Here is a 21,758-nt window from a genome sequence, read left to right as displayed (position 1 = left end):
ATGACATTCCCGATCAGCACTTGATCTATAAAATCTACATGATACTGCAAAAACTCAACTGCAAAAAGACAAATTACCCAATCAAAAAATGGGCAAAAGATATGGATAGACACTTCACTAAAGAAGACATGCAGGTAGCTAACAGATATATGAGGAAATGTTCATGATCATTAGCCGTTAGAGAAATGCAGATCAAAACTACAATGAGATTTCATCTCACTCCAACAAGGCTGGCATTAATCCAAAAAACACAAAATAATAAATGTTAGGCTGTGGAGAGATTAGAACACTTCTACACTGCTGGTGGGAATGTCAAATGGTACAACCACTTTGGAAATTGATTTGACGCTTCCTTAAAAAGCTAGAAATAGAACTACCATACGATCCAGCAATCCCACTCCTTGGAATATATCCTAGAGAAATAAGAGCCTTTACACTAACAGATATATGCATACACATGTTTATTGCAGCACTGTTTGCAATAGCAAAAAGATGGAAGTAACCAAGGTACCCATCAATGGATGAATGGATAAATAAGTTATGGAATATTCACACAAGGGAATACGACGCATCGATAAAGAACAGTGAGGAATCTGTGAAACATTTCATAACATGGAGGAACCTGGAAGGCATTACGCTGAGTGAAATTAGTAGCAAAAGGAAAAATATTGTATAAGACCACTATTATGAGAACTTGAGAAATAGTTTAAACTGAGAAGAAAACATTCTTTCGTGGTTACCAGAGGGGGGAGGGAGGGAGGGTGGGAGGGGGCATTCACTAATTAGATAGCAGATAAGAACAACTTTAGATGAAGAGAAAGACAGCACACGATACAGGGGAGGTCAGCACAATTGGACTAAAACAAAAGCAAAGAAGTTTCCTGAATAAACTGAATGCTTCGAAGGCCAGAGTAGCAGGGGCAGGGGTCTAGGAACCATGGTTTCAGGTGACATCTAAGTCAATTGGCATAATAAAATCTATTAAGAAAACATTCTGCATCCCACTTTGAAGGGTGGCATCTGGGGTCTTAAACTCTAGCAAGCAGCCATCTAAGATGCATCAATTGGTCTCAACACACCTGGATCAAAGGAGAATGAAGAATACCAAGGACACAAGGCGATTATGAGCCCAAGAGACAGAAAGGGCCATGTGAACCAGCAACTACGTCATCCTCAGACCAGAAGAACTAGATGGTGCCTGGCTATAACTGATGACTGCTCTGACAGGGAACACAACAGAGAACCCCTGAGGGAGCAGGAGAGCAGTGGGATGCAGACCTCAAATTCTCATAAGACCAGACTTAATGGTCTGACTGAGACTAGAAGGACCCCGGTGGTCATGGCCCCCAGACCTTCTGTTGCCCCAGGACAGGAACCATTCCCAAAGCCAACTCTTCAGACATGGATTGGACTGGACAATGGGTTGGAGAGGGATGCTGGTGAGGAGTGAGCTTCTTGGAGCAGGTGGACACTTGAGACTATGTTGGCATCTCCTGCCTGGAGGGGAGATGAGAGGGTGAAGGGGGTTAGAAGCTGGTGAAATGGACAGGAAAAGAGAGAGTGGAGGGAGAGAGCGGGCTGTCTCATTAGGGGGAGAGTAATTGGGAGTGTGTAGCAAGGTGTGTATATGGATTTTTGTGTGAGAGACTGACTTGATTTGTAAACTTTCACTTAAAGCACAATAAAAATTATTAAAAAAAAAAAAGAGATTGAGTTAAAACATAACCTAATCCTGTAGATTGAGTCCTGCCTCATTAACATATTCCTTAACATAATTGCCTCTAATCCTGCCTCATTAACATCATAGAGGCCAGATTTACCACACATACAAAAATCACATAAATGACACAATGTTGGACAATCACACAATACTGGGAATCATGGCCTAGCCAAGTTGACACACATTTTTGGGGGACACAATTCAATCCATAACACAGCCCATGCCTGCCCAGCTGCAAAGCCCATTCTCTGTCCATTTCTCATTCTTTAGTTCTCAGCCGAGTGGTCACTATCCCAGGAAACTCCACTGACTCTCTGGCTGGGTCAAGTACCCATTACGGGCTCTTGTGCAGCCTGCATCTCTCCCTTGAACACACAGTGTGATGGCTTTGAGCACTGTCTTAGTTACCTAATGCTGTCGTAACCAAAAACACCAAAATAGATGGCTTTAAAGAACAGGAATTATTTTTTCACAGTTCAGGAGGCTAGAAGTCCAAATTCAGGGCCTGACTCTAGGGAAGGCCTTCCTTGTCAGTAGTCCCTGGAGTTCCTTGGTGTACCTTGGCGTTCCTCGGCATTTGTCTCCCCCCGTGTGTGTCTCTGTGTCTATTCTGCTCTTTTTGTAACTCGGAAGTGATCGGGTTAGACCCTCCATAATCTTTTCCAAACTATTCCACCACCATTAACAGAAACTCAGTGCCCCCTAAGCAATGACCCCCCTTACCCCTCCCTCTCACCCCCCGATAATAAGCCTTGGTCTCTTAACATTCGCCTATTTCGCCAGGTCAGCGTGGCGTGTGCTGTGAGTTAGGACACCTGACCAGCCTGAGCAGGGCCCGGGGGCCAGCGAAGCTCCCAGAGGAGATGGCGTCTGAGCTGAGGGCTTGCAGAGTCCTTTTTTACCTTTTTAAAAAAAGATTTTTCTTGTTTTCAAAAATGGTCCCTGGTGGATGACATTAGAACATTCAAACAGTATAACAGGGAGAAAGGTGAGAAATTCCAATCACCCCTTCTCAAATCCTACCACCGTCATGATCGACAGAGCATTCTTTCAGACCTCATTCTGCCTATTCACACATGAAAACAGGTGTCTCTGCACAAACGGCATCAAGTACGTATTGAACTGGTGTTCAGAAAAATCAATACAGAGAGAAAGGGGAGAAGAGGGCCAGGCTTTCCGAAGGGAATCTCTGATGCGGAGGTGGGAGGGAACGTGGCTCAGAGGGACCTGCCAGGGGTCCAGGGCAGCTGGGCTGTGGTGCATGGGCCAGGTGTCCTCAGGAGCCAGTCTCGAAGGTGCTGTGTGCCACACTGATGATGTTTTGGTTTTATTCTGCAAGAAATGGGGAGCCATTGAACAATTTTGAGCAAGGGACTGTCATATTCTATCAGGACTTTAGAAAAGAGCGCTTTGGCAGCAGTGGGGTGCAGTGGCTTGAGGGGATGGGGCCTGGGCAGGTGACTGGTGTAGCAATCCATTAATCCAGGGAGATGAGAGGGCCTGGACCCAGTTGGCCAGAGTGGAAATTGAGAGGAAGAGGTGGATTGAAAAGGAGAATGAGCAGGCCTTGGATGCAGGTGGGGAAGTCACTGTGGAGTTCCCCCTCGCTAGTGGTAGCACCCTGGCTGGGTGCTCTGAGAGAAAGGGGCAGGCCTGGGGCACAGACACGTCTCCAAGAGGTAGGGAAGCCCAGGAGAGCATCCTCTCGGGCTTTTGCAAAGCAGCCATCACAGAAGTGCCTCACAGGGGAGCTTGCCCACCAGACCTGAAGTGCTTCTCCTAACAGCCTAGGGAGTTGTGGGCAGAGAAGGAACCCTGGGCTCAGAGGAGACAGGTAATATCCACATCACCCACCATATCCTACCCCATCACTTTGTGGGTTACAGGAGTTAAGATACCTCCATCTCCTCTCATCTTCAGCTTTCTTCCAGGGAGCCCAAAAGATTTCTCACGTCCCTTCCCCAGGGAGTCAGCCTCAGGTGAGAGAAGAACAGAGCTGAGTCTCCTCATTGTGTGGGGGAGAAATTAAGGCCCAAGTAGGCCTGGGGTGTGGGCATGCTCGAAGATTTCTCTACCAGAAGCTGGGATGAGAGGTGGCCTCTCACCCCGGGCCAGTACTCTCCCCTCTGACGTCAGCCAAGTCTTATGGAGAGAAACCGGCTGCAAGGCCTTGCTGTACCTGAGAGTATGACAGGCCAGGGTGTGGAGGGCTCGCAGGGAAGCCCTGGGCCTCGCTGGCACCCAGGGCTTCCAGGACAGCAACAGAGGACAGATAACAGAAATAACTCTGCCTCCAATCCGCTCTTCCAGCTAGCTCAAGACCAGCCTGTGCTCTCCCCCACCCCCGCATTTCCTGGTGATAAATGGCAGCTCCTGTTCCCAGAAAGCTGGGAATTGACAGGAGAAATCAGCATGGTGAACTGAGTGACCTGTAGGCAGAATCACCACCCCTTCTGGCACAGTGTGGCCCACTTGGCTACCTGGTGGGACCACTATCTCTGCCCTAGATCAAGCCCTCCCTGGATCACAACTAAGGCCATGGGGTGGGGCATAGCTAAGACCCCATTCCAGATGCCGCACAGTTTTGACACCATCCAGATTCCCCGTGTGACCCTCCATGTCCTGGGGCAGGCTCCCAAGCTTCCTCTGACTCAGAGTATTCTGTCCCCATCCCTGATACCCATAGAAACACACACACACAGCAAGGCCAGGCAGGTTTTTGTACCAGGGGAATTTCTGCAGGTGTTTCCTCTCCGTCCCTCAGGATGTCACCCACAGGATCTCTCCCATTGGTGTGGGGGAAAGGAGAGCCAAGCAGGCGGTGAGCCCTTGTCCTCCACACCCCTTCTCTGCTTCTGAAACGGGATCTATAGCACCTAGGGCATGTCCGGCTCCTCTCACATAGACTGAAACCAAGTGTTTGAATATCTGTCCCTCGCTAGACTAGGGCTGCAGGAGGGCAGAGGCCACATCCTGTGCATTTCTGTCCCAGCACTGTGCCTGGCACATAGTGGCAGCAAAGATTACCACAGCCAGCACCTGTAGGCACTCAGCAGGGCCGATAAGGGCACAGGCTCTGGAGCCCGACTCCTACGTTCAAAGTCCAGCTCTGCCACTTACTAGCTATGAGACCTCAGACAGATTAATTAGCCCATCTGTGCCTCTGTTTCCTCTTCTCTACGATGAGAACTGGAAACCCTGGTCGCATAGTGGTTAAACGCTACGGCTACTAACCAAAAGGCTGGCAGTTCAAATCTACCAGGCGCTCCTTGGAAAGCTATGGGGCGGTTGTACTCTGTCCTATAGGGTCGCTATGAGTTGGAATCAACTCAACCGGAATGGGTTTGGGTTTTGGGTTTGATGCCTCTGTTTCCTCTTCTCTGAGATGAGGATTACATAGTACCAACCTCACAGGACTATGGGGCTAGAATGATATGTAAAGCTCTTGGCTCAGTACCAGCACCAAGCGTGAGCTTTCATCTTCCTCATCCTCACCCTCAGGTGTCACTGTGTGCTAGGTGCTGTGCCAGGTTCCTTCGGTGAATGATTTTCTCCTCAGAACAGCTCTGTTTCTCACTGGAGGGAGCCTGAGTCTCAGGGAGGCTGAGGAGCTTGAGCAAGGTCACAACAGCTAGTTACCTGGAAGACCAGGTCCTGAGCCCAGGCAGCTCATTCTGTCCTCCCAACTACAACCCAGTACGAGGCAGGAAAGAGTTTAAGCTTGGTTAGCAGCTGAGGGAATGAGAACAAATAGAACAGAGGTTAGTCTGGGTCTTCTTTTCTTTGAAGGCTCAACCACAGGAATTATCTTTTGGAGTTTGCCCACAAGTACAGCGTCGCCGATCTCCAACAGGTAAGATGAAGTGCCCTGCCCCACTTCCCGACCTCTCTAGAAGGAGCTCGTTCCTGGAAAAATCAGAAAGGGAGATGGCGAGGGGGTGCAGTCTTCAGCTTCTCCATTCTCAGCATGGGTCTCCCTGTTGCCTGCCCCAAGCTTCCTGGGGCAGTGGTGAGGCCCCCAGCCCCCTGGAATTAGCAGGTCCTCTAGCAAACCCCAGGATCACAGGGCTCTTCAGCCCCTTCCCTGCATCTGAACTCCTCCCCTGACCTGGAGGGTAAGGGGTGGAAGAGCCACAGCAATGACAGTTTTGGGACACTCCTTCCCCAAGGGGGAGGGTATGGTGTATTTGGGTCTCATCTGTAAATCCTGGATGCCTGCTCAACCTAATTTAGGGAAGTTTCTTGCCCAAGGTGGCCTTGGGGGTTGATGTTCCCCATGTAAGCTGCCATAAGCAGCAGGGGGCCCCATTTTGCAGACAGTGTGAGCACTGCGGCCTAAAAGGCCCGGTGGCCTGTGCTCACCCTCCACAGATTGCAGAGGGCGTGTACGAAGGATTCCTCAAGGCCTGAGTGAGTTTGCCTCCCGGCATGTCTACCACTACCATCTGTGCGCACAGCTTGCCTTCATTTGCCAGATCTGCCACCATCACGACATCATCTTCCCCTTTGAGTCTGACACCACAGTCAGGTATGTGGGACACCCCAACACACCCACAGCCTGGCCCAAGAGTCCCAGCGCAGCAGGCCTAGTTCCATTTTGCGGGAACATATTGAACATTCACTCTGTCAGTGCTGAAGGATGGTGGAGGTTGTCCAGAGCAGTCCACGTCCTCACATGGCTGGCTCTGGTCAAGCTCAGGGGACAAGACAAGCCCTCACAGGACTCTACTGAGCCATCCATTTGCTTACTCAGAGGTGGCCCCCACAGACCCTCTGAGTGGGAGCCTCCCTGGGCCTCAGTTTTGCCATCTGTGACTGGGTTGAAAAAGGATTAAATGAGTTACTGCCCTGCAGTGTTGACAGAGGCCTGGCACCTAGTGGGCACCTGGTAGATGGTACCTGCTGCTGCCTCTGTTGCTGTCATTATCGTCTTGTCCACAGTTACTGCTCATTGATCTCAGTGCTTTCAACAGCATAGGTCACATGCCTCTAAATGGAAAAATTCATCCACCAAACCTTCATCCCACTCCACGTGGGACTGGAGAACTGGAGTAGTGGAGTGTGGGTTCATTTTCAGTAGGAGTCCCCTGGCCAGGAACAGTCCCTGAATGGGGCCTAAGGCTGAGATTTTTAAGCTACAGAGTGTTTTAAACATAGGGAACAAATCAATTTAGTGAGTCTCAAACAGCATTTAAAAAAAAAAAAAATGAACTAGGAAAGAGAATATCAGAATGTTTGCATCATTTTCAGGTAAGCATTTTAAGATCTTTTGTTCTGGAGTGGAGAGGTGCTGACTGCATGCACTGGGTTGCGGAGTAGAACACAGCCTTCCTGTGGATACTGTGGACAACACTGGGCAGCCACAGGGGAGGCCTCCGGCCCATTTGGCACAAGCAGCATTTGCTGTTCTCTCCCCCCGTGTGCCGAGTGCAAGACTGTCTTCCATCAGAGCTTCCCGGGTGTGGTAAAGAAGGCCTGCCCCCACTGTGCCTGCTGGCGCAAGTACCAAGAACAGAACATTCTCACCTAATTCCAAACTCCTGTCCCCACCCCAGAGGCCACAGGGACAAGGGTGCATTTCAGCCATCAGAGCTGGTTGTTCCATCAGTCTGGGCCACTCTGTCTCAAGGTGTTGGGGCCACCTTTCCTGGTCAGGGAGACTATCAGATGTGACTGGAGCATAAGCCTCCTGGAGAAGGCCACAGAAGCCCCAGAGGTGCCCCGTGCCTCCCCATCAGATGCGCCCTTCCTCAGGGCCCTCTCTACTCACCAGGCCCAGCTCACCTCGCTGTCCCCGGCACATCCATCAGGGCTGTGGAAACCAAACTTAGGGAACATTTTCAATTTCACATTCCTGATGAAAAGGTCTAGTTTTTTAAGGTGGGTTTTTCCCCCCCTTCGTATTTCAGCAGGAAATATTTTTTCATTCTTGACTCTACACAAGTCACCAAGAAGTCCAGGCCTTCTCACCCTGAGAGAGCTGTGCAGTTGCTGCTTAGGCCCTCCCTGATGGTTGGTGGGGAGCTGGCAGGCGGGCCACTGCTGGGACAGAGATTATCGGTAGGACCCGGTGCCTTTCCTGTGCCCTTGCAGGGCACGGACAACTCCAGTGCAAGGTGCCAAAGTGCCTGTCGGCAGGGTGGGTTGGCCCCATCGACCACCCTCTTCCTCTCGGTCTCACTCTCCCCTCCCCTGCCTCAGCCCCCTCACCTGATAAACCCCTCCCCTTTCTCAGTGTAGGACCCTCCCCCCCTCCATCCTGGAGTCTTAGTCCCAGCAGGAGAAAGGACTCAGAACCAGCACTGTAAGCACTTTGAGCCTTCCTTGTTCCAGGGAAGGGGGCTTATCTTGCCCACTCCTCACCCCCATGCACTCCTCATCCCACCACACACAGGCAGCCAGAGGGCAGGGTGCTTCTGCAGATGCTCCAGGCCTACCTCGGGCGGGCTCCTGGGAAGCACCTTGCCTGCCTGACTGCTGCCAGGGCAGGGAGATGGTCTGGGCCCAGAAAGAGGGCATGGAGCCCAGGCCAGGGGCTCACCTTAGGCACTGTGGCAGCTAGGCTCTGCACTGTGAAGTGACTTGTCATTCTGTGAAGAGTGCCAGCCCCACTGCGAAGATGTGCAGGGACCTGTGGGAGAAACTGATTGTGGAAGGATCTTTAGCTTCAGTTTTCTAAGCCATTATTCACAAAGCTTTGCTGGACTTGCCCAGTAGGGGGCGCTGCCAGAGTCTGGAAACTTTCATGGGAAGGCATTGCCTTGGAGGAAGTCTTGGGATCAGGATGAGGCCTGAACTTGTTTTCAAAGTGGTGTTTGGACCCCTGGGGCTGGGGGGAAATCTGAGTGTGATTTCTTTGCTGCCTTCCCCCACCTATCCTGGACCCAGAGGGCCTCTCTCAGCCCTAGGGCCCTCTAACCATCTAACCTGCATTCAGCTTGGAATTGGAGGCCTCAGGTGGAGATCCCAGGTGTCACTGTCAAAGGGTGACCCTAACTCCACCTCTCTCTTGGGGTAATCCCGCTGCTGAGTCACCTGGCCCTGGAGCCCTGTGGAGCCGGATACATTGTGCAACAGGATAGAGGAGGCCGTAGCAGGTGTGGAGCAGGGAGGCTGCCACACAGCTTATCCCTCTGTCATGGAAGATGGTACACACCTGTACCCAGCACACCAAAGCCTCTAAACCAGAAAGTGGGCCCTAAACCCCAACCCCTGTAGCCAGCATTCATGGCCCACCACAGGCACGGCTTGGTCAGAGCCATAGCTGCTCCAGAAGCCTGAGTGGGCAGGAGCCCAGCCTGGGGTGGGCAGCGCAGCCTGCACCTGGCCCTGTTTTCTCAGGCTTTGTGAGTCTATCCTGGCAGGTGCCCTCAGGCAGCAGGAGTGAGACCTTGGCGGAGCTCATCTTGGTTGGTGGGGCCTTCTCCCACCCTGGGGATTATTAGCATTAGGGCTCACCCCCTCCCCATTGCCAAAAAGCTGCTAATGCTAATGACCTTTACTCACTGGCCTCCAGTGGAAAGCTGGCATGAACCTCAGTAGTGCCCACGCTCTTTTAAAAAATGGTATTTTATGCAATGAACTGTCTCTCCTGAGCAGGCTTCGGCCCAGAAAAGCGTTTTGCAATGCATTGAAGGGACTGTTGCCATAGGATTTTTAAATGATTTTCCACCAAATACCTGCTCTTTCTAATCTCTGTTTTTGCTTCTGAATCCTAATGCTGCCACTGATTCGGGGAAGACCACGGGCCATCTGCCACCTGTTACTGTGTGTGATAGGGCTCCACCTGCCCCAGTAGTCCCTGGGCACAGCGGAAAGCTCAGAGATCAGGAGCAAACACTTGAAGGCAGGGGCTTGTGTGCCAGGAAGGAGTGAGGACAGAGGAGACGGTAAGGGGCTTTGGGAGGTTTACTCACATACGCTCATAGGTAACAACTGAAGCTGATGCCTGAAATTCCACACTAAAAAAGTATTTTTCCTAGGCCTTAAATGTCATAGCACAGCCTCCTGACACTGGGACTTGAGAAGCTTCAGGAATGAACTTCTCACTGGGTTATGAAAGAGAGAGGGAGCTTCAGAATGGCCAGGCTGCTTGAGCAGGGCCCCTGGTTCAGGGCCCACAGCTTTAGGGCCCCAAGTGGCCTTTACCTGGCTGTTGACCTTCCTCTGAAGTTCCAGGGGAAGCCCACCAGAGCCATCATTATCACAGGAGAAGGAAGTCAGACTAACCCCCAGGGAAATCAAGTGGCAGGACCCTGGTCGGTGTTTCCTGTCCATGAAGGATCCTCCCAGCTTGCTAGGGAGCACCCTCTGCCCATCCCATGAGCCCAGCTTTGTCTCCCTTCAGGGGCAGTAGGTGGAGGGTCTGGAGAAGAGGAGACAAGCCTGAGGAATGGGGGGAAACAGACCCAGTAGAGGGCCAGGGACGTGTGTCCTGGGTGCTGCTTTGCGTTTGGATCAGCCCCTCTGTCCTCCACAATGTGTCTCTGGGGGCACGTTTCCCTCTCCCCATAAAGAAGAATCGGAGGCTTGAAGGCCTCAGTCCAAACCCAGAGACGGGAAGGTTCGTCACATGATAAAAGTAGTGATATATATTGTGATATATAACTAATAGTGATAAAAAAAATAGTGATATATAATATATTGAATTTCCTAGTGTTGGGCATTGTGCTAATTAAGTATGTCTCAACCAACAGTGATACAAAGTAGGTGTTATTACCCTCAGTTCACAGGAAAGAAAACTGAAATGCAGAGATGAGGCAGATCTCCCGAGGCCCGAAGGCCAGCAAATGGTAGAGCTTGGCGTGAGACCTGTCTGACTCCAGGCAAGAACCTTAATCACCATCAGCCAGTGCCACCCTGCCTGGCTTGCTGGGTAACTCTGGGACCAGTGGGGAGGGACCTCAAGGAGAGTCATCCAGCCACTCTTTCCTAAGCATGATGGGTACCAGGGACTTGAATGCTTAATTTTCCTGGGTACCTGCCCTGGAGGAGTCCAGGATGCCACCAGGCCTCAGGCACACTGAAATAACTAGCACAAGATGGAATCACTTCTGAGCAAAGCCTAGAAAGAGCAAAGACATGGAGGCGGAGTTCAGTGAAGCAGGTGGCCAGACTAAACGCTCAGCCCTCAGGAGGTGGAGGAGGTGGAGTCTGGAGGGGTCAAGGCCTGGGGCAATTAATCCTTCTATGAGGGCCCTGGGAGTAAGGGACCACAGGGGCTAGGGCTTGCCAATATCTGGAGTGAATGGAAGCTCTAGTCAGGGGGGACAGAGGCTGCCTTCCCCAGAGAGGCAGAAGATTCTGGAAGAGAAGCCTCCAAGTATGGCGCCCTAAGGCTGGACTCAAGATCCTGGCCTCCAGGGATTGCTCTGAGCTTGGGTGGCCACCTCCCCTACAGGGAACCAGGAAGCCAGGTGCAGAGGGAGTGAATATGGTCAGGGAAAGATGGTGGGGAGACTCCCGCCCCCAGCCTCAAGTGCCATCCTGGCTCTGATGCCTCCTCCTCCTGGGAGACAGCCAGGTGTGGCCTAGGCTCAGGGGAGGTGCAGGGGGAAGGGGTGGCTCCTCTCCTGGGGCGCTGGCGTGGCCCAGAGGAGACAGAAAGCCTGGACACCAGGGATTCTCTCTCACAACCTCAGCCTAGCCCCAGCTTGGGAGGAAGTTCTGCCCGGCGCTCTCCTCTGGTGCCTCCCTCACTGTATTGTTGAACAGGAAACCTGGCAGCTCCGGCACCCAGCAGCCAAGAAAGGAGCGCCCCGGACGCGAGCCGGTGCCCCGAGGTGCAGGGCCCGGCGGCGGGCGCAGAGCCTTGCCGATGGTTTGTAGGAGAGGGACAGGTGGCCGCTGCCCTCCCCTCTCCCCTGATCGCCACGCGGGGGTCCGAGCTGCGCGGGCCCGGGAGTGGAGCCACAGGACAGATCCGTCTTGGGAGCGGGGAGTCCAGGGCTGCCCCAGGCCTGGGGGCTGGAGGGGCACAGGCCCGGGCCCCCAACGGCTACCCAGGCGGTGGAGCCACTGTGACTCGCGCCGCTCCTGACAGGCGTCCGTCGTTGAGCTCGGGGAGCCTCCTCGCTCTGCCATCCCTCCCCTACTCTTCCACACCGAGAGTCTGGGAGGAAGCCGAGGTCCTGGTCCCCTCCTCGCCCACTGCGGGACACCGCTCTCCGTGGGCGTCCCTGCCGTGGGAACCCCGCTTCACGTATTTCTAGGCCCAGCACGGCTGCGCCAGTCAAGGGCCTGAGGAGAGAGGAGGTGGACCCGGGCGGGTGGCGTTGCAATAGGCTGGAGAGGGCCTGGAGTTGGAGATTCGCAGCACCGACAGCGGCACTCCGATCCGGGTGGAGCTCGGCCGGGTGTCCTGGCGCTGCACGCCCAGGGCGCAGGGACTCCAGAGGAGCAAATCCGTCCCGACACGGCCCCTCAAGTCGGTGCCCACTCTCCCACGTCTCCTCTCTCTCGGTGCCCCGTCCCCAGCGTCCCCATGGGCCTAGGCAGCAGCATTCAGCCCCTCCCAGGTACAGCTACTTTGGAAATTGGAGCCAACCTGGTCACTCCTGAGCATCCCTCTCCCTCTTTGCTCCCCTCCCCAGTTCTTGATCCCGGTGCTCTCAACCCTGCCCTTGGAAGCCCAGTCCAGGGAGATGATGGGAACCTAACCTGCACCCATCCGCCAGCTCCGCCCACCCAGCTGATGGGAGCCCTGAGGCTGGCCCTGCCCAAGTAAGTGCGCGGCTGAGGGTCCCAGGTGAGGTGGGATGAGGGGATGTCCTCTCCCTTGGGACTTGTTAGCTCAGTTCTGGGCCCCTGGGACTTGTTGGTTCAGTTCTGGGCCCCTCACTGATCCCACCTCCGGAGCTCAGTGTGCTCAGTGACTCGGTTTACACCCCTTCCCAGCATCGAGGAAAGCTTGAGAAAGAGTAGAGAAGGATCACTACGCGCCCTGACGCTGTTCCTGGGGTCCCTCAGCTCCCCAGGGGGGCGGGCTTTCCGCTGCTGGTCCCTGGCAACCTTTTGGGACAGGAGAAGGTGTGGTCAGTGGAAGAGCTTGCAGCGAAAGCCACTTCCTGGGGAGGATACCAACTCCTCGCTCTGATGGGAATGCTGGCAGATTTACAGTGAGGCTCTGTCCCCTTCCCCGATCCACTAGGAGCAGAGCTGGGGCAGCCTGGGAGTGGCGGGGACTTGGGTTCACTGCTGGAGAACTTTGGAGGGCCTTTGGGGTCGCTGTGAGTCGGAATCCACTCGACAGCTGTGGGTTTGATTTTTTTCGGGGGGGAGGGAGGTGTCACCGCACGGGTAGTCACTGTCACAGAGTCCATTTTCTAGGGGTCACTCTAATGGGGCATGTAGGCATTACAGGGCAGGATGGGAGCGGAGGTGGGAGCTAGAGGGCAGGGGCGGCTCGGTTCTGTCTAGGCGGGCCGGGCACCGTGTTCACGTATGCGGCGAGGCTGCTAGGTAGGGGAGGAGAAACTCAGAGAACCGGTTTCCCCGCCTTGGCAGATGCAGCCCTGCCGCCCTGACCCTGGGACTAAGCCGGACAGGGGTATCTCAGGGGCAGAGCAGACAGGGAGCCGCCCCCAGAGCCCGCGCCTAGGCCCTGACCCGCCAAGTTGCGTCCTCAGACTCCTGGCGGCAGGGGGCGCTGCAGGGCCGTCCGAGGGCTCCCTGCGGACTCCAGGAGGCGGGACCAGCGGGCAGCAGGAGCTGTAGGCAATGGACAGTTCTTTCCATCTTACAGACGGGGACACTGAGGCCCAGTCAGTTTTTAGGCAACTGTGCTGTCGATCACCCCAACTCTTTGAGCCCAGGCCTCCCTGGCAGTACAGCTGGAGCAGTATTACCCCAACCTTCCCACCACGGGACACAAGCGAGGCTCGAATCTCATAACCAACGCCACAGAATGAACGCGGTGTTGTTAGTCCGTCATGGAGTGTAAGAACCGGAGCCTTCGAGATTTTCTTGTTCGAGGCCCCCAATTGAGGGATAGGGAAACGGAGTCCCGGGCGCACAGGGTAAGTCCAGGACCTGGATTCGAACCCAGGCCTCCTCCCACCCCCTGCGGTGCTCTTCCCTGCTCCGCAGCCTTGACCTCCATGTCCTCCCCCACCCCGCCCCACCTTGCTGCCCTCAGGGAAGCGCCCAGGCGGCGATGGCGGCGGACGTCGAGGGGGACGTGTACCTGTGGGTGGAGCACCCCTTTGAGTACACCGCCAAGGATGGGCGCCGCGTCGCCACCCAGCCCAACGAGCGCTACCAGCTGCTGAGCCACAGTACGGAGCCTTGGTGGCACCTAAGGCGCGAGCCCGGCGGGCGCCCCTTCAATCTGCGCGCGCAGTGCGTGCGTGAGCTGTCGCCGCTCGGCGGCCCCGCTGCTGTCCGCCCCGCCAACGCCCCACGCGGGCCCACAGCCCAGAGCCGCTCGCCTACGACTACCGGTTCCTGAGCGCGCCGACGCCTTCGGACCCCGACGGCGCCCCCACCGAGCCACCGCGCCGCGCACGCTCCCTGTGGCGCCCAGCGCGACAAACTGTCGCCGGGCCTGCCTGCCTGTACCTGGGGCCCCCTGCGCCTGTGCGGCCCGCCCAGTCCCTGGACTACCTGGCTCCTGCCGCTGCGCCCCTGCCGGCGTCCTCGGGAGCGCGGGCAGCTTCAGGGCCTGCAGGTGGCGGGCTCCTGGGTGTGTCCGCGGTGCCTGGCGAGCAATGGCCCAGAAAACATCAGCAAGGCCATCCAGGACGTGCGTGGGCCGCCGCGGGAGGAGCGCCCGGACCAGGTGCGTTACCAAGCGAGGAGTAGGAGTGCAAGGAGACCCGCTTAGTGTGGGGCTTGACACCCAGTGTCCCCTGGATCAGTTCGTTCACACAGGGTACCGGGCCTCACCTTCCTCAGCCCCAAACCAGCATGGTACAGACTCACAATGCAGATGATGCATGTCCAAAATGCCAAAACTCTGGGAGGCCAAAGGTTTTTTGTAACTTGATTGGTGGCAAAAATTTGACTTGAACTGTTGCGATGTCATCGATACCCAAACCAGTTGCCGTCGAGTGGATTCCCACTAATAGCGACCCCACAGGACAGCGTAGAAAACTGCCCCATAGGGTTTCCTAGGCTGTAATCTTTACGGAAACAGACTGTCACTTCTCTCCTCGAAGAGTGCCTGGTAGCTTTGAACCGCCCACGTTTTCCATTAGCTTTAGAGCGCTCAACCACTGAACCACCAGAGCTCCCTGCAAGCCCTGGATCATCTTTATTTATCCCACTTATGAATATTCATGTTTTGCTGCGGAAATGCTGTTGTTAGCTTCACCTGAGTCAGCTCCAACTCCCAGAGACCCCATGTACAAACAGAACTGAAAGCGGCCTAGCCCTGTCACATCTTCAGTATTGTGGGTATGCTGGAGTCCGTTGTAGTGGCCACTGTGTATTTTTAGTGCTTTCAACCTAGGGGCTCGTCTTCCAGCACAGTGTTGGGCAACAGTCTGTTGTAATCCATAGGGCTTTCGTTCGTAAAATTTTACAAGTAGATCGCCAGGCCTTCCTAGTCTTAGTCTCGAGGCTCCACTGAAACCTGTCCACCACAGCTGAATCTACTGATATCTGAAATACCAGTGGCATAGCTTCCAGCATCACAGCAACACACAAGCCACCAGTGTATGACAGACTGAGAAATGAATGAGGTGCAGAAATGCAACTGAGTGTAATTACAGGATGCTGCCCCAAGCCCAGCCAGAGCATTGCATAGCACAGGGTGGGTGTATGTAAGACAGAGAAGAGATCGGGCCGGCTGAATTAAATAAGGGCTACATTTCAAGGCCCTGTGTGCTTGACCAGCTCTAATTAGTCTCTGAATCTAAACCTAAGTACAGACCACCATATAACTTTTGCTGCTGGCGCCAGAAAACTACTTGTGATTAACAAACTAGGTGTTTAGACAAGATAAGGGGCAGCATTTCAAGGCTCTGTGTGCTTGACCAGCGATAAATTAGGGATAATCCTTCTGAGTTGTTTTTCAAGGCCTCACCAGGTGCAGACTGTGTTCAGTAAAGATCAACGAGGCCTGTGAATGACCTTTCACATGACACAAACATAAACAGGAACCTCTCGCCAGGACTGAAACCAAGATCCAAAGGCATCACGCATGCACAGCATCCCAGAATAAGTCCTGTTTGACATCCCGTCAGCCTTTGTGACAGAGTCCATCTTAGTTCCAGCAACCTTTGCGAGGAAGTCCATCTTGAATTCTAACTGCGCCCGCATGTGATTTCCATAATCCCTCCCCTTCCCCGGAAACCCTGGTTGGCCAGTGGTTAAGTGCTACAGCTGCTAACTAAAGGGTTGGCAGTTCAAATCTGCCAGGCAGTCCTTGGAAACTCTATGGGGCAGTTCTACTATGGCCAATAGGGTCGCTATGAGTCGGAATCAACTGACGGCACTGGGTTTGGTTTTGTTGGTTTCTCCCCTTCCCCTAGAAATCTCCACCCATCTAATGAATAAAGTTAATGCCTTTCTAATGCATTTATAAGCCCTAAGAAATCCTTTATCCAGTGAGCCTGGAGGCTAGCATAGGTGGAAACCCCTCTCCCTCTCTCCCTCGGGAGCCTTTTACTTTCTTTCTATCACTAATAAAGCTTTGTTCCTGTGGAACCTCTGAGCCTCTCGTGGGCATTCTTGGTCGGAAGAAGGTAAGAACCTCGGCAGGGCTTAGTCTCGAGCTGGGAAGCCTTGCCCTGTAACAGAATTTGGCAATCACAGCAGGACTGATTTTTTTCCTCAGACCCGGGTGTGGGGGCAGATAAGGAGACCTCCTAAACCATGACAGACAGACAAGCAACTGCCAGGACACCACCTGTCCTGTGTCCCTCCCTCTGGTGATTAGATCTCCATGCCTGCTCCTCTCATCTGAATTTCCATAAGAACAAAAGATATTTCTCTTCTGTCTCCACCTGACTGTTTTTCCTGAGCCTGAGAGTCCTGACGCCACGTTTATGGTGAGGGGCTTGGCCCCCAGATCTGGTAAACCTGGTAAAGCAGGCACACTTAATAGATACACTTCCCAGATTGAGTTGAAAAGCTGCCTGCCCTGACCTGCACAATCCAGGGAGTCTCAAGAGTGGAGTGATTCCCCTCGATGCAGACTTGGCTTCTGAGGTGAGAGAGCCACCCCAAGATCCGTTAGACCTGGTGTAGTCTGCAGTGAGGGGGGAATCACCCCAAGATCTGTTAGACTTGATATACTCTGCAGAACTGATAATTGACTCTCTTCTTTCTCTCAGTTTCCTCTCCATTTTATTTTCCTTTTGATTAAGTGCCAGCTGGTGGGTGATACTCCTGGCGTTTTGCCACTTAGTGCATTTCTACTACTTCATGCCCATTATTGCATTTGTGATCGCAAAGAGGGACCCTTGGTGACTCTAGACTTTGGGCAGGTGTAAAAACGGCTGTCAATTTTGTCTATCTAGATGTTGTCTGGCTCTGGTTCGTGCACCCTGGTTCTGGGGAGTGGATGTAGACATCTCTATCTGTTTAGGCTGAGAGATTGAAGCACCCCCATCTGGTATTGGGGATAAGAGGCATCTGGAGGATGGCAGTGGAGATTCAGATATTCCTAGTAATGTGTTGGACCTCACTAAAACCATCCTCATTTCCCCTCTCCCTTTGTGGCTTGTCTGGTCCAAGCAGTCTCTGTTTGTCTGATGTGTGAACTTTACGAGACCTGGGCTCTCTGAAATGTTGAGACTGCAAGATTATCTCCATCACCTCTGTCTGTGTCTTATGTGTCATTTATATGTAATGTATAGAAATTAATTGGTGAAAAAAGTTCAGGTTAAATTAAAACATACTTACAGAGACTCCTGAGAACTTATTGTTTGAGCTGAAAAAAAAAAAAGAGTTTCTCTCCCAGAGCTGACAAAATTTTTGGCTGCAAGACGAGAGAGAAATAAATTCCTATGGACTAAAAGAAAAAGCTAGGGGTATCAACTACCCATAACAATAAAAAGCTGGGTCCCTGGGAATAGTTAATTAGATACAATGAAAAATCAAGAGCCCATACCAGGAGATTCACCCTAGGGTGCATTCTTAATCACTGACAATTCTTTTTTTATGATCAATTAAAGAAAAAGAAAGCTTCAGAAAAAGGAGGAAGTATAGTGTTAATTATCTCTCAGCTACTGAGACTGGCCTGCCAAGCATACTCTGAGATAAGGAAAAAGATTTACAGACCCAATTGTCAGGCAGCCTTCCTAACTGCTGTCTTGCAGGCTAAAGGCCACCCCACAAGAAAACAAAAAAAAAAAAAGGTAGGAGACCAAGGCCACAGGAGAGGAGAAAGCCCTGCACCCCTTTGGAAAGAGACCAGTGCAGCTGGTGTAGAAAATAATAAGAATAAGAATTTCGTCTTAAAGTAAAAGTAAGAGTTCCAAAAGTGTAAAAGGGGAAGAAATAAGTTATCTTTTCCCTTTCAAAAGTTTTATCTGTCTGACTAAAGTTTAACAGTTTAATTTATGAGATTTTGAAGAGCTTTAATGTTAACCAGCATATAAAACGAAGAATTAGGTTTCTCACTGTTAAAATCAGAAAACTTTCGTTGCTTACTGAGTTAAAGAGTTAATCTCTTCTTTGTGTAATTTGCTTCAAAGACAAAGGTTCCATCTGTTACTGGAATAAGATTCCTGAGTCTTGGCTCTGGAACTTGTGCACCTTTTTTTCTTCCAACCATTAGATGATAACAGAGGAATTTGCCATTTCAAGTGAGGCAGGAAGAAAGCAAATACCCCTAGAAACAGCCTCAGGCCAGAATGACAGCTGAAACTAGAAAACAAAACCTGAACTTGTGTCCACCATCTTTTAGCTTTAAAATATCAGTTGCATAAGTAGAAACAGAGTAGGCCCACTCTGACTGCTATTTATCAAAAAAAACAACTGAGGTCTTTTTGACCTCTAATTCCCTATAAGCCAACAGTGGGTACAGAATTTGACTGTATTAATAGAGGTAGGAATTCAGATCTAGGGAGGTGATGCTGGGGCGGTTGGTAGCAGTGCTCTGGCCCCAGCTGGAATCCCAAACTCAGAACTGGTAGCCACATACTGAGGAATGTTGACTTAGTGGAGTGTGTACAGTGGGGCTGAAGAAGATACGAGAAGAAGAGGCCAGAACTGGGAGGAAGAAGAGGCCAGAACTGGGAGGTGGGTAGGGGTAGCCAGGGTAGGAAAGGGTGGGGGAGAATAGCATGGCTGTCTACAACATACGAGGGGCTCCATGCGTCAAGGAAAGCGAATGCTCTGAGGGTCCCTGGTGGCCGTGAGGGGAGTTAACCAGGGTAAGGAAAGGAAAAAGCTTCCTCTCCGTCTGGGGGTCTTCTGGCCTGGCTTGCTGGGAGGGCATTTCGGGTCCCTCTCCCACTCTGGGAGGACCCCCAGCTCTGAGGATGTATGATTCCAGTCTGTAGATTGGCCCCCCGAGGAGGAAAGTGAGAGCTGCAGCGCTGACTTCGGATTGAGTGAGCGCCTGGGAAGCTGGCTGAAGAACCCTTTTGTAGATCTGTGATATGAATGCCCCAGCTTAGGCATTAAGCTGCCAAGGTAGTTTCTAAAACAACTTTACTACCTGTAAGATGTTTTCTTTAAAAATAGTGATAAAAAGAATTAAAGTTAGGAGCCGGAAGATGTGTTCCATTGACATGGATCAATGGGAACTTAATTTGGGGGCTAGGTGTTTGATTATTTAGTTCACCCCAAAGCTGCAAAGTGTTTTGATTTGAAGAGAAGAAGGTAGAGAAAGAGGAGGCCATTCCCTTCTGAAAAAGTATTTGAAGGTTTTTCTGAGTAAAATAATTATTTTAATTGATTTAAAGAGAACCCAGTGAAGAGAACTTCAGGTTTATCCAAGACTGGGCTTTAAGAAGTCTACCTTCCTAAATCACATTGATTCAGGGTAGGGTTACACACCCGATTACTGTAATTAACGTCAGTAAGTTGTACACCTGTAAAGAGTTGAACTGGCAGAAGTTGTGTTATGGATGTATTTACAACAATGACAAAAACAAGAAGAAGAAGAAAGAGGAGCTGCTGAGGCTGCTTCTGTACAGCCAAAAACCTCAGGGAATTTGGTTTCTTGGTTTGGAGGTTTAGGGTCATGTTTTCATGGGACATCCTAGTTAATTGGCCTAATAGCATATTTAGTGCTCTATTGTTCCTCCTAGTTCACTGCATACTGCCCGGGGTCTTAAACTCTTGCAAGCAGCCATCCAAGGCACAACAATTGGTCTCCACTCACCTGGAGCAACAGAGGAAGAAGGAGAGTCAGGAATAGGAGGAGGATATGGAATGTGTGGCTAATTGCCTCCATTTTCTGCCTCCTTTGCTGGGACACCAGAAGGACTGGATGATGCCTGGCTACCATTACTGAAGAGTTTGATCAAAGATTCTGCAGAAGAATCCTGATCCAAAGGGGGAAGATGCAGAACAGCATTTCAAATTCTCAGGGACTCTAGACTTTCTGGAGCCATGGAGGCTGGATGAACCCTGAAACTATTGCCCTGAGATAATCTTTAAATGTTGAACAAAAAATGTCCCCTGAGTCTCCTAAAACCGAAGAGTAGTTCAGCATAAATAGTAAAAAAAGGGCCTGCCTTGACCATTATGCTTGTATAAGAACTACCTATATGGAATCAAGTTGACAACAGCAAGTTGAAAGATTAGATAGGAACCTTAGGGTGCAGTGAGGTAAAGTTAATAAGGGAGGAACAACTCAGAAAAGGAGGGTGAGAATGGTTGCACAACTTGAAGAATATAATCAGTGTCACTAAATGGTACATGTAGAAAGTGTTGGATTAGTTTATCCTTTGCAGTGTGTACTCTCAACAACAAATTTGGAAGGAAAAAAGTCTAGCTTCCTGTTAAATATAAGAGGAAGGGATTCAACGCCGGTGCTAAAGATTTCAGAAGCCTGAATAAAACAAAAGATCCCCCCTTATGAGACCAATCTTGAAGTCGGTTCAATTTTAAAACCATGACTATGTGCCAAGCCATATGCTAGGCACTGGGAATAACATGATAAAGCCTCCCTCTCGGAGTTTACATGCTAGGGGTCGTGCTAGCAAATAAACAAGAAAATAAAAGATTATACGGAGGGCTATAAAGGAAACAAATGGGTGTTGGTTACAGTATTTCAAGAGAAGCCTTTAACATGCTGACTTTAACATCCTTCTCCTCCCTTGTAGGCAAAGGTGGACCTCTGAAAAGTGGGGTTGTTACTTTTTCTGTATTAATGGCCTTGTTGAGTCAAGGTGGGATGGGCAAGTTTTTCCATGCCAATGTAAAGTGCTGTGCACTCGGATTCAGTCCCTCACTCTCAGACCAAACTGCCCACTCCCTAAGGCCTTCCTACAGACAGTTTGGCATCCTCACTGGCTAGTGGTACCCTCTACCTGATAGAGTGGTGAGTTAATAACCAAATATGGAACAAAGAGGATACGGAGGGTTGAGGAAACAGCAGCCTTTTAGAGTAAAATAGCTTTAATGTGTGTTCCCTCCCTTCCTGGCCGCACTAAATAGCGTTCATTTTGCAGGTCAGGTGCTTTTCTTGAAAGCAGTTCCGCCACAGAGTGGAAGAATGTCTCGATTTCAGTTTGGAGGAAGAAGAGGTCTGGCTGCCAGAAACTGACTAGCACTTTTGACAGTGCAGAGAGGCTGGTGAAGCTCTCTGTCCCTGAGGCTGGAAGCTGAGGGCAGGGAGGGGGGACAGAAAGAGCCCTAACCCTCCCCTGCTTTGAGGGGAAGGGTGAGGGAGGGGACGTGAAATCCTGCCAGCTCTGCAGGAGAAGGGAAGCCTGGGCCGCGGTGATTCTAGGAAAAGGGCTCGCCATAGTGGCTTGGGCCTGGTCTCTGACGCACCTCAATAAAGGTGGTGCGTAAACAAAGGTGTCATCATAAATAAAGGGTGGGGCGCGCGGTGGGTAACCGTGCGCGTGCGTCTCAGTCGGTCATAACGGTTCGGCTCCGGCTAAGAGCGCGGCGCCCCGTACCCTCCGCG

At 51.7% G+C, this 21,758-nt stretch overlaps 1 pseudogene; it reads left to right on the top strand.

Moving 5' to 3' along the window:
• The first annotated feature begins 13,874 nt into the window (after window positions 1-13,874).
• LOC100674081 (rho GTPase-activating protein 27-like) lies at window positions 13,875-20,964 on the top strand (annotated as a pseudogene).
• The last annotated feature ends 794 nt before the right edge of the window (window positions 20,965-21,758 follow it).

The sequence above is a fragment of the Loxodonta africana genome, chromosome 18, assembly GCF_030014295.1.
Source record: "Loxodonta africana isolate mLoxAfr1 chromosome 18, mLoxAfr1.hap2, whole genome shotgun sequence".
Classification (NCBI taxonomy): Eukaryota; Metazoa; Chordata; class Mammalia; order Proboscidea; family Elephantidae; genus Loxodonta; species Loxodonta africana.
This window is presented reverse-complemented; position numbering and strand designations above follow the sequence as displayed.